Source organism: Arachis ipaensis, chromosome B05 (genome assembly GCF_000816755.2).
Source record: "Arachis ipaensis cultivar K30076 chromosome B05, Araip1.1, whole genome shotgun sequence".
In the NCBI taxonomy this organism is placed as follows: domain Eukaryota; kingdom Viridiplantae; phylum Streptophyta; class Magnoliopsida; order Fabales; family Fabaceae; genus Arachis; species Arachis ipaensis.
In genome coordinates, this window is record NC_029789.2 from 96,058,096 (window position 1) to 96,067,766 (window position 9,671).

At 35.1% G+C, this 9,671-nt stretch overlaps 1 long non-coding RNA gene across 1 annotated transcript; it reads right to left on the reverse strand.

Annotated features, from left to right (window-relative positions):
* On the reverse strand, positions 405–2,647 carry LOC107641947. Its single transcript, XR_001620536.2, has 3 exons — positions 2,279–2,647; positions 2,107–2,190; positions 405–765 (listed from the first exon to the last, which is right to left on the reverse strand). It is a non-coding gene; the product is annotated as an uncharacterized LOC107641947 (long non-coding RNA).

Below are 9,671 nucleotides of genomic sequence, written 5' to 3' on the forward strand. Positions count from 1 at the left end.
TATATATATATATACTTCTTGTTCATAACTATAGAAACCCGTACATCTTACCTAAGATACTAAGAGTAACTTCATCATCTACATGACACAACAATATTTTAAATAAAATGTAGACTAATCAAATAGAGTAGGTCAACAAATCACTTACACATTAATCAAATAACACATCACCATATTCTATGACATTCTAATAACACATTTATAATATTATACATGAGAAACTTCATAAGAATGTGGAAAATGATACATGCCACTTATAAAATAGAATCTAAAATCATCACTCTGCCTAAACTATTAACAAATAGTTAAAACTTATACCCTACAAAGAGACTTTATAAATTTTCGTGTATACCTAACCACACAAACATGAAGAAACTACCATTCATATCAAAATCATCTGCATACTGTCAGTTATAGATACATACATTAAAACATCCAAAATACTTCCTCATCAGTGACTACAAAAATGCTAAAACAAAAAATGCTTTGTTATTTATGTCAATTTCTCTTTTCTCAATGTCACAAAAGCAAAAAAGAAATAAAAAATCAAGTCACAAATAGAGATTATAATTCTATCCCCAAGATCAAATACCATATAAAAATAATTTTAAACTTAAAAGCAAAAAAATGAATTAAAAATTCAAAGAAACAAAAAGAAGTGAGCAGAAGCAGGGAAAATAGAAGCACTAAAATGACCTCAAGTTCCTCTCTGTGATAGATGAAATAATGAGATAAGAGGTCATCATTGAAGGCAGTTACTCTTGGCTGTGAAAGAAAGAGAAATAAGAGTGAGACACAACTTAGAGGAGTACATTAGCCACTCTTCTTGACTAATTAACCTGCTGTCCTTGATTGAAACTTCTTATTGCACATGAGCATTTATAGTTTTTTTCACACAATGAAATAACTAAGGTAATTAAAAAAAAAGATAATCTAATTTTTTAATGGCAAAAAATTTCTTACTATGTCATGTGGGTCTCATTAAAATGGTCAAGATAAAATCTCATTGTTTCTATAAAAATTTAATTCAAGCTTAATATAGATAGAATCATATTAGAGTTCAAAGATTAATATGCTTCACAACTCAGAGTTAACATTATACAATCAATAGCACAATCATATATCTAGCAAAGCAAAACAATCCTAAATAGTGCTGCACTCATTGATATTTGTAGACAAGAAAAAAAAACCTTTGTAACCTTTATAACCATCCAAATAGCAATGTGTTATATCCTTAATGAAATGGAAATTTCTAACCACCTTAAATACATAGCTTGCATTAAACAACAACCAAGTCATAAGATTGAATTAAATGAGCAAAAAAGTCATAAAAGAAAAACTACATTATTGATAATTAAAGCAGAAAATAACGATAAATTATTTCTAAATCAATATATCTTCCTAGAATAGTAATTGTAGACAAGAAAACAAGAGAGCAGTATTATTGGGAGCTTATATCAAACACATGGTGGACTACTTTAAAGTATCAACAGAATAACAAGTAGAAAATACCACAATATACAAATTCAAATCAAAGACTCCCCTTTCTATTAATATATTCTGATTTATCTTTTTTCATTTGAACTGTGTGATTTGAATGCTCATTCTAAGCCAAAGAAGAAAGAGGAACATATAATAATTTCCCTAATCATGATAAAAAAAACTATTAGAACATGGGAAAATCAAGTGTTCATTTTTATCAATGAAAAATAAGCATTCGTTCATAATTAACCCCCCAATTGACTATTCTATCAAAAAAGATTTTATGTTTCTTTCCATATTCAACCCACACACAAGTTTCAATATTTTTTAACCTTCCTGTGATTGAATGTTTCTTACCAAAACAACTATGAAAGAGAAAAAAGAACCAAAACAGAAAATAACCAATTAAAATCAACAAAAAAAATAATGATGAAAAGGAGAGACAAAAGAAATAACAACCTAGTAGAAAGTCAAATAAAATGTTAAAAGCAAAGAAAGATGAACAAAGAAGGGCATATGAGTTTTTGAAAAAACTTTAAAGAAAGGGCAAGAAGAGAAGGAAAAGGGAGACATGAAGCTGGAAAATTAGAGCACTGATCTTTGGTTTTGGAATAACATAGTTACCAAGCAAGATGGTCATAGACCATATCTCAGAATGCTCTCAGGAAATACAGGTACAGCACATAAATGCATCCATGAGTTGAAAACCTGCAGTGAATAAAAAGTAAGAGTAGTTGGTAACAAACCAAAACATGTTTAGAATAATACAACAACCAAAATGATTCACCGTAATTACATGGGGATACAACTCATCTCCTTTATATATGGCTTCTGTTGCTGCTGCCTTCGTGGTCTGCGTCACTGCAACCGATCACATTGCGCTCCTCTTCTTCCCCAACATCACACTCCTTATTAGCTGCAGCCATTGAATTTACATAGGTGTCGATGATCTGCCTCCTCTGTGCAACCATGGAGGGTTGTCTTTCAAACGATTAGGTTATTGATGCTTTATTTATCTTTGGAAGAGTTCTAAGTTCTGGTTACTTGGCTCGCTGAATCTGGATGGTTGCTGGTCCATTTGATTTCTTCCCTTCTCTGTTGCTGTCGGTATCCCACAGGCTCTAACCCTTTCGTTTGGCCTGGGTATCAGTGACGATCGTGTAAGAATTAGAAATTTTAGAAAAATCTTATTAAGAGTTAATTTTAATTTATTTATTCATTAAATACTTTAATCTCAAAAATTATTTTATTAGAGATAATTAAACAAATTTTGATTAATTGATTTTAAAATAATTTAAGATTTTATCTGATTTTAAAATTATTATTTAAGGGATTAAATTAAATTTTAAATTTATATAATATACTCTAATTTTATTAAAATTTACCAAACCCCAATTTACCCAAAATTTCTAATTTTACTTTTACCCCAAATTAAACCCTAATTCCTAAATTAAAACCCACAAATCCTAACCTCCACCGCTTTACTGCCACTCACCCACTGCCACAACCCCTCACTCAATATACACAAACACACCCACACATAGCAGCAATTAAGAGAGAAAAGAAAAGGGGAAAAGGAAATCAGGGAAAGGATAGGAAGAGAGGACTGAGGGAGAAGTGAGTTGCGCTGCAGGGGAGAAGAGGAGAGGAAGAAGAGGGAGACCGAGCCATCGCGCCTACCGCAGTCTATCTCGCATCGCGACATTTCGTCGAGCTGTTTCGTGGTGCCGTCCTGTCCTGGAGCCCGAATCCGCATCGCTTTCGTTCCTCCACGTTTTGCCGAGCCTCCGTGGACAAGGAACCCGCGCGGGAGAGAGTTGTCGAAGGTGAAGCAGATCGCGCGGAGGTGGAAGGCATTGTTGCCTGCGTCACTGCCTTACCTCCATCGCCGCTGGAGCTTTGTTGTTGCCGCCTTTGTTTTGCCGTGGCCGTGGAGGCCGCTGGAAGAAGAGAGAGTCAGAGGAGAAAGAGAGCAAGCGAGATCTGAGGAGAGAGAAGAGCTCATGGGAGAGAACGCAAGGAGGAAGAACTAGAATCGCCGTTGTTGCCACCGCTGCTGAGGGCCAACCACCTAACCGAGCTTCTGTCGCCATCAGGTCCGCCGTCTGGTCACCGGGTATGGTGTGGGTGTTGCTGGAACCACCACCGGAGCTGCCACTATTTAGTTCAGACGATTCTCCTTAGTTGCGATAAGCGTTTCTGTTTCGAAAATCCCTTTAGTCACTATTCTGTTATCTTACGCTAAGGTTTTGCGGCGTTAATTGCTATAAGATTGAGTTTCAATTATTATATGTTGTGAGATATTGTGGTTGCTGCGGAAGTGGGTTGGATTTAGGTTGCAGCTACTGAGGTTATAGGCCGAGAACAAGGGGTTTTGACGCGCTGTATAGCTTTCGAGTTTCGACGAGTTGAGGTAGGGGCACTTTTCTTTAACTCATTTTATTTCCAAGGATTGTTATAAATTGATATTTATGTGAAATATATATTTTTGTGATTTCGTAAGTCTTATGGATTAGTTTAAGTTGCTTTGGACGAATGTAATTGTTTGTGTGGTGGAATTATTGATTATTTGATAAGTTTGAATACTTTGAGTTATTGATTGATTTTTGTTAAATTGTCGGTGGCCGAATTGATTTTCTTGAGATTTGGAAATATTTTGATATTGGAAATGAGTTTGATTTATTAAAACGGATTTGAGACATTGTATTTGGATTGTTGATTTATCGAGTATGATTTTTGAGAATTGAAAATGAATTGAGATATTGGAATTGAGTTGATTTTGGAAATGATTTAATAGAGCTTGAAGAATGTTTGGATGGGACCCGAGAAGGGTGGCATAATCCAAGTTTTAGAGGAGATGCTGCCTAATTTTTATAAAATTGGAGCTTTTGTTTGAAGTTCTTGTTAGAACGCTTTGGAGTTTTAAAGGATTTTATAATTTGATATTGCGTTATTTAGAAAAGGATTATGTTTTGAGTTTTGCTTTATTTAGAAAAGAATGAATTGTGGTTAAGGAAGTACGAAAATGATGATTTGTGAATGAATGAGACATATTACCCCGGGTAAGAGGCAGTGGCATTGTCCACTTGCTTCGGGAAAGAGATGAGGAATAAGAATGATGAAAACTGAGTTTGAATTGTGAAATTGAATTGAATGATATTGAGAATGGATTGAAAATGAAATTGAATTCTGATTGAGATATATGTGACCGGGTAAGATGCAGTGGTGTTATCCACTTGCTCCGGATAAGAGTTCTAGGCTTCGGGTAAGATGCAAGGGCTGAGTTCTGTCGCCGGTTATTCCGAGTCGAGAACTGTAACACCGCCTGAGTAAGAGGCAGTGGTGAGGTTGTCCCCTACTCTGGGTACGCGGGTAAGATGCAAGGGTTACGGCGATGTCTCACTTGCTCCGTGTTTGGTGTTCTGTCCAATGGTTAGCTACCAGGACATGTCGGGTTGGCTGTATAACCAACAGATGAGCTCATTAGCCATAGGGCAGACATGCATAATATGCATTTGCGTGCTTTGTTTGGGTTTGCATTTGTTTTGGTTTGCCTAACTGCTTAATTGTCTCTAATTGCTATCTGAGCTACTTGCTGTAACTGCTACCTATACCTGTGTTTTTCTTGTCTGTTTTACATGTGTTTGTTTTGATGTGGTACTTTTGAGATTGAGTTTTGGTGCTGAATTGATGATAGTATTGATTGATTGCATGATTGGTTTCTGACTGAAGTTTAGTAAAGTATGAAATATCAAACTAGTTCAACATAGACTTAATGAACCTATGTTTGGAACAGGTTGATCATTCATACAGTTAGGAAATTTTTAAGATTCTTTTATGAGAAAAGTGAGTTTTGGATTTCTGGATACTTAACTAATTTCTTTTAAAAAGTCATTGAATTTTTGAGTGATTAAACCGTCCATTTTTTTTAAAAAAAGATTCATAAGACATTAATAATCACTGAGCTAAAAAATAGATTTCTCTTTAAATATCTTCTTATGACAATTCTGAAATTCAGAGGTGAGACTGTGTGGTTAAGTTCTCACCCCCTACAGTTTTATCTTTTCAGGACAGACGAGAAAGCTTGCAAAGTTTTTGTTAAGTTCCTAATTATGTTGTTTTTGTTTGTATACATGTTATAGACTTTCCCTTGCCTTTATTATTATATTTTTGTAAGAGGGATAGGAGTCATGACTGTAATAACATGTATGTATATAATACTTATAAGTTGCTTGAGTAAGAAGTTTTGTATATGTGTATAAACTTGTTTATCTTCAGTTAAAAAGTAATTCCGTTTTTATTAAAAAGAAAATAGCGATGCGATTGTGATTCAAAGGCTCCTATTTTATTATTAAGTATATGAAGTCATCGTAATACTTCTTGCTATCAGAGTGGTGCAGCCGGAAGCGTGACTGATGAGCGGATAATTTATACCCTTTTTAGCATTATTTTTACATAGTTTTTAGTGTGTTTTAGTTACTTTTTATTATATTTTTATTAGTTTTTATGCAAAAATCATATTTCTGGACTTTACTATGAGTTTTTGGGTTTTTCTATAATTTCAGGTATTTTCTAGCTGAAATTGAGGGACCTGAGCAAAAATCTGATTCAGAGGCTGAGAAAGGACTGTAGAGCTGTTGGATTCTGACCCTCCTGCACTCGAAGTGAATTTTCTGGAGCTATAGATACCTAATTGGCGCGCTTTCAATTGCGTTGGAAAGTAGACATCTTGGACTTTCTAGCAATATATAATACTCCATACTTTACCCGATATTTGATGGCCCAAACTGGCGTTAAACGCCAGCTAGAGACCTTTTTTTGGCGTAAAACGCCAGAACTGGCACATTTCTTGGTGTTAAACGCCCATTTTTGCACCCAGGGTGGCGTTTAACTCCAATTTGAGGCATATGCACGTGGAATCTTGAAAGCTCAGCCCAAACACTCACCAAGTGGGCCTCAGAAGTAGAATTCTGCACTATCTACACTTAATTACTCATTTTCTGTAAACCTAAGTTACTAGTTTAGCATAAAAACTATTTTTAGAGATTCATTTAGCAACTCATGACATTTTACATCTCATATTGTATCTTCTACAGCATGAGTCTCTAAACCCCATAGGTAGGGGTGAGGAGCTCTGCTGTGTTTCAATGGATTAATGCAATTACTATTGTTTTCTATTCAATTACGCTTGCTTCTGTTCTAAGATACTCACTCGCACTTCAATATGAAGAATGTGATGATCCGTAATACTCATTATCATTCTCAACTTTATGAATGCGTGCTTGACAACCACTCCCATTCTATCTGAGCTCAACGTAGTCATTGGGCGATAGCTTGAGTGCGTATCTCTTGGGTCTCTAATCCACGGACCGAGTCCGTGAGATTAGAACCTTCGTGGTAGAGGCTAGAACCAATTGGCAACATTCCTGAGATCCGGAAAGTCTAAACCTTGTCTGTGGTATTTCGAGTAGGATCTGGAACGGGATGACTGTGACGAGCTTCAAACTCACAAATGTTGGGCGCAGTGACAGTGTACAAAAGGATAGAGAGATCCTATTCCGGCATAAGTGAGAACTGACAGATGATTAGCCGTGCAGTAGCTGTACCTGGTATTTTTCATCCGAGATGAGAGATTCAACAGTTGATTAGCCATACAGAAACCGTACAAGGTATTTTTCATCCGAGAGGACGGATGGTAGCCATTGACAAATGTGATATACCAACATACAACTTGCCATGGAAGGAAGCCTTGCGTGTTTGGAGAAGAAAATAGTAGGAAAACAGAGATTCAGACGACAGAGCATCTCCGGAACCTCAACCTGTTCCTCATTATTGAATCACAAGTATTATTCATTTCATGTTATTTATTTTTCATAAACAAAATCATTTTTATCATTAATCTCCTGACTAAGATTTACCAGATAACCATAGCTTGCTGACGTTAGGATTTTTGCTAGTAAAGAATTTTATAAAAATAGTCGTGTTGTAGATATAGTTTCTAAACCAACAGAAATCCCTTCGTACAAACGTTTTGGTTGTCACAAGTAACAAACCCCTAAATAAATTGATAACCGAAGTATTTAAACCTCGGGTCGTCTTCTCAAAGAACTGCAGGGAAGTATGTTCTTATTATTGGTTATGGAGATTGTAAATCGGGGTTTTGAAGATGAGGAACAAGTAATTTAAATTGCAATTAAAATAAGTAAAAGATTATAAAATAAATAAATAACTGTAAAATAAACTTTTGGCAAGGTATGAGAAATTAGAAGTCCTATCCTAGTTATCCTTATCAATGATGATGAAGATTGAATCTTAGTTCCACTTAGTTAGCCTTTACTTAAAGCAAAGAAAGGTCAAGTGACTAATTAGTTTGATCTTCAAATCCTATTTATTTCCTAAGAAAAGATTGGGATTATTGAAGTTCAATTCAATTAGCAAAGATAACAATTATCGATCATGTTTGAGTTTGATAACTCCCGAGTTACTGATTTCTTAACCAAGACCAAAAGGGGAAAAGTAAATCTACTGGAATAAAAATGTCTTCAGATTGGAAGCAACAGTAATATAAATAAAAGAAACAATTGTAAACTGAAATACCTCAAATAACATTAATTCAAAAGAGTAATCTGTAATATAGAAGAATTCATAAATTAAATTGAGAAGATAAATAAAAAGGAATGTTGAACCTGATAGAAAGAGATAATCCTGAAAGCAAATAAAATCCTAAATCTAAATCCTAATCCTAAAGAGAGAGGAGAGAACCTCCCTCAAAACTACATCTAATTCATGAAAAGTAACTAATTGGAGACTCCCGTCTAAATGGATGCATTCCCACACTTTATAACCTCTGATCTGTGCCTTCTAGACTTGGATTTGGGCCAAAAAGGGCTTCAGAAATCACTGGGAGCGTTTTCTGTAATTTCTAGTGCGTGGCCTCTGTCACGCGTCCGCGTGGGTCACGCGGTCGCGTCAATTGGAGTTTTCCTTGCCACGCGATCGCTTCAATCATGCGTCCGTGTCATATGCATTTCGCTCAAGGCGCGCGATCGCGTCAATCACGCGGTCGCGTCACTACCATTTCGCGCTGGCATGCGGTCGCGTCGTCCATGCGTTCGTGTCATTGTCAGTTTCTTCAAAAACTCCGTTTTGTGCTTTCCTTCCAATTTTGTATGTTTCCTTTCCATCCTTTAAGTCATTCCTGCCTTAGAAGATCTGAAACTACTCAACACATGAATCACGGCATCGAATGGAAGTAAAGGGTAATTAAAATAATTATTTTTAAAGTATAGGAAATATGTTTTTCACATACATCACATAATAAGGAAGGGAAAGTAAAACCATGCAATTAACATGAATAAGTGAGTGAAGGATCGAGTAAATCACTTAAATTAGGCACAAAATATATCATAAGATATGGGTTTATCAACCTCCCCACACTTAAACAATAGCATGTCCTCATGCTAAATCCAAGATAAAGAGTAAGGTAAGGTTGAAATGGTAGAATCTTATGCAATGCAATCTATTCTAAATACAACTACCTAAATGAATCATGTAATTCTAATTTTTATTCACTTGTATATAAAACTCACATGTAGTTGAATTAATTCACATTCTCAAGGAATCATATATGCATAGCCAAACCTTAGATAATGATAAAGCACTTTTACAATTGAGATGGAAAAGAAAAATATTTTACAAACTTGCAAGACAATTAATAATTTAAGCACAGATATATGTTGATGAGCTATTGAACCCTCATTGGATTTTGTGTTTATTCTCTAGTCACTCAGTGTTTATTGGGTTAATCATTCTATTTTTCTTTTTATCCTTACTTTCTATAACCTTGTTCTTCATCTAACCAATCAACAATTATAGATTATAGGCATACAAAAATCACGAGGTCTTTAATTAAGGTTGTAACGGGGCTAAGGTAAAGGGAAGGGTATATGTATAAGGCTAAGTGAGCTAATAAGTGAATCCTTGATTAGTCTAAGATCTCACCTAACATACATACTTCGTAAAGCAAGAATTTCTTTACCTATTCACCCAAATTTTCCCACTTTTCATGTTACATGCTCATGCATTAGTTTTAATTTTGTCCTATGTGTATTTGCTTTATTTTGCATTTGGGGAATTCTTTTGTATCCCCTTTATTCAAATACTGAAATTTTTTTTTAATGCACATGGTA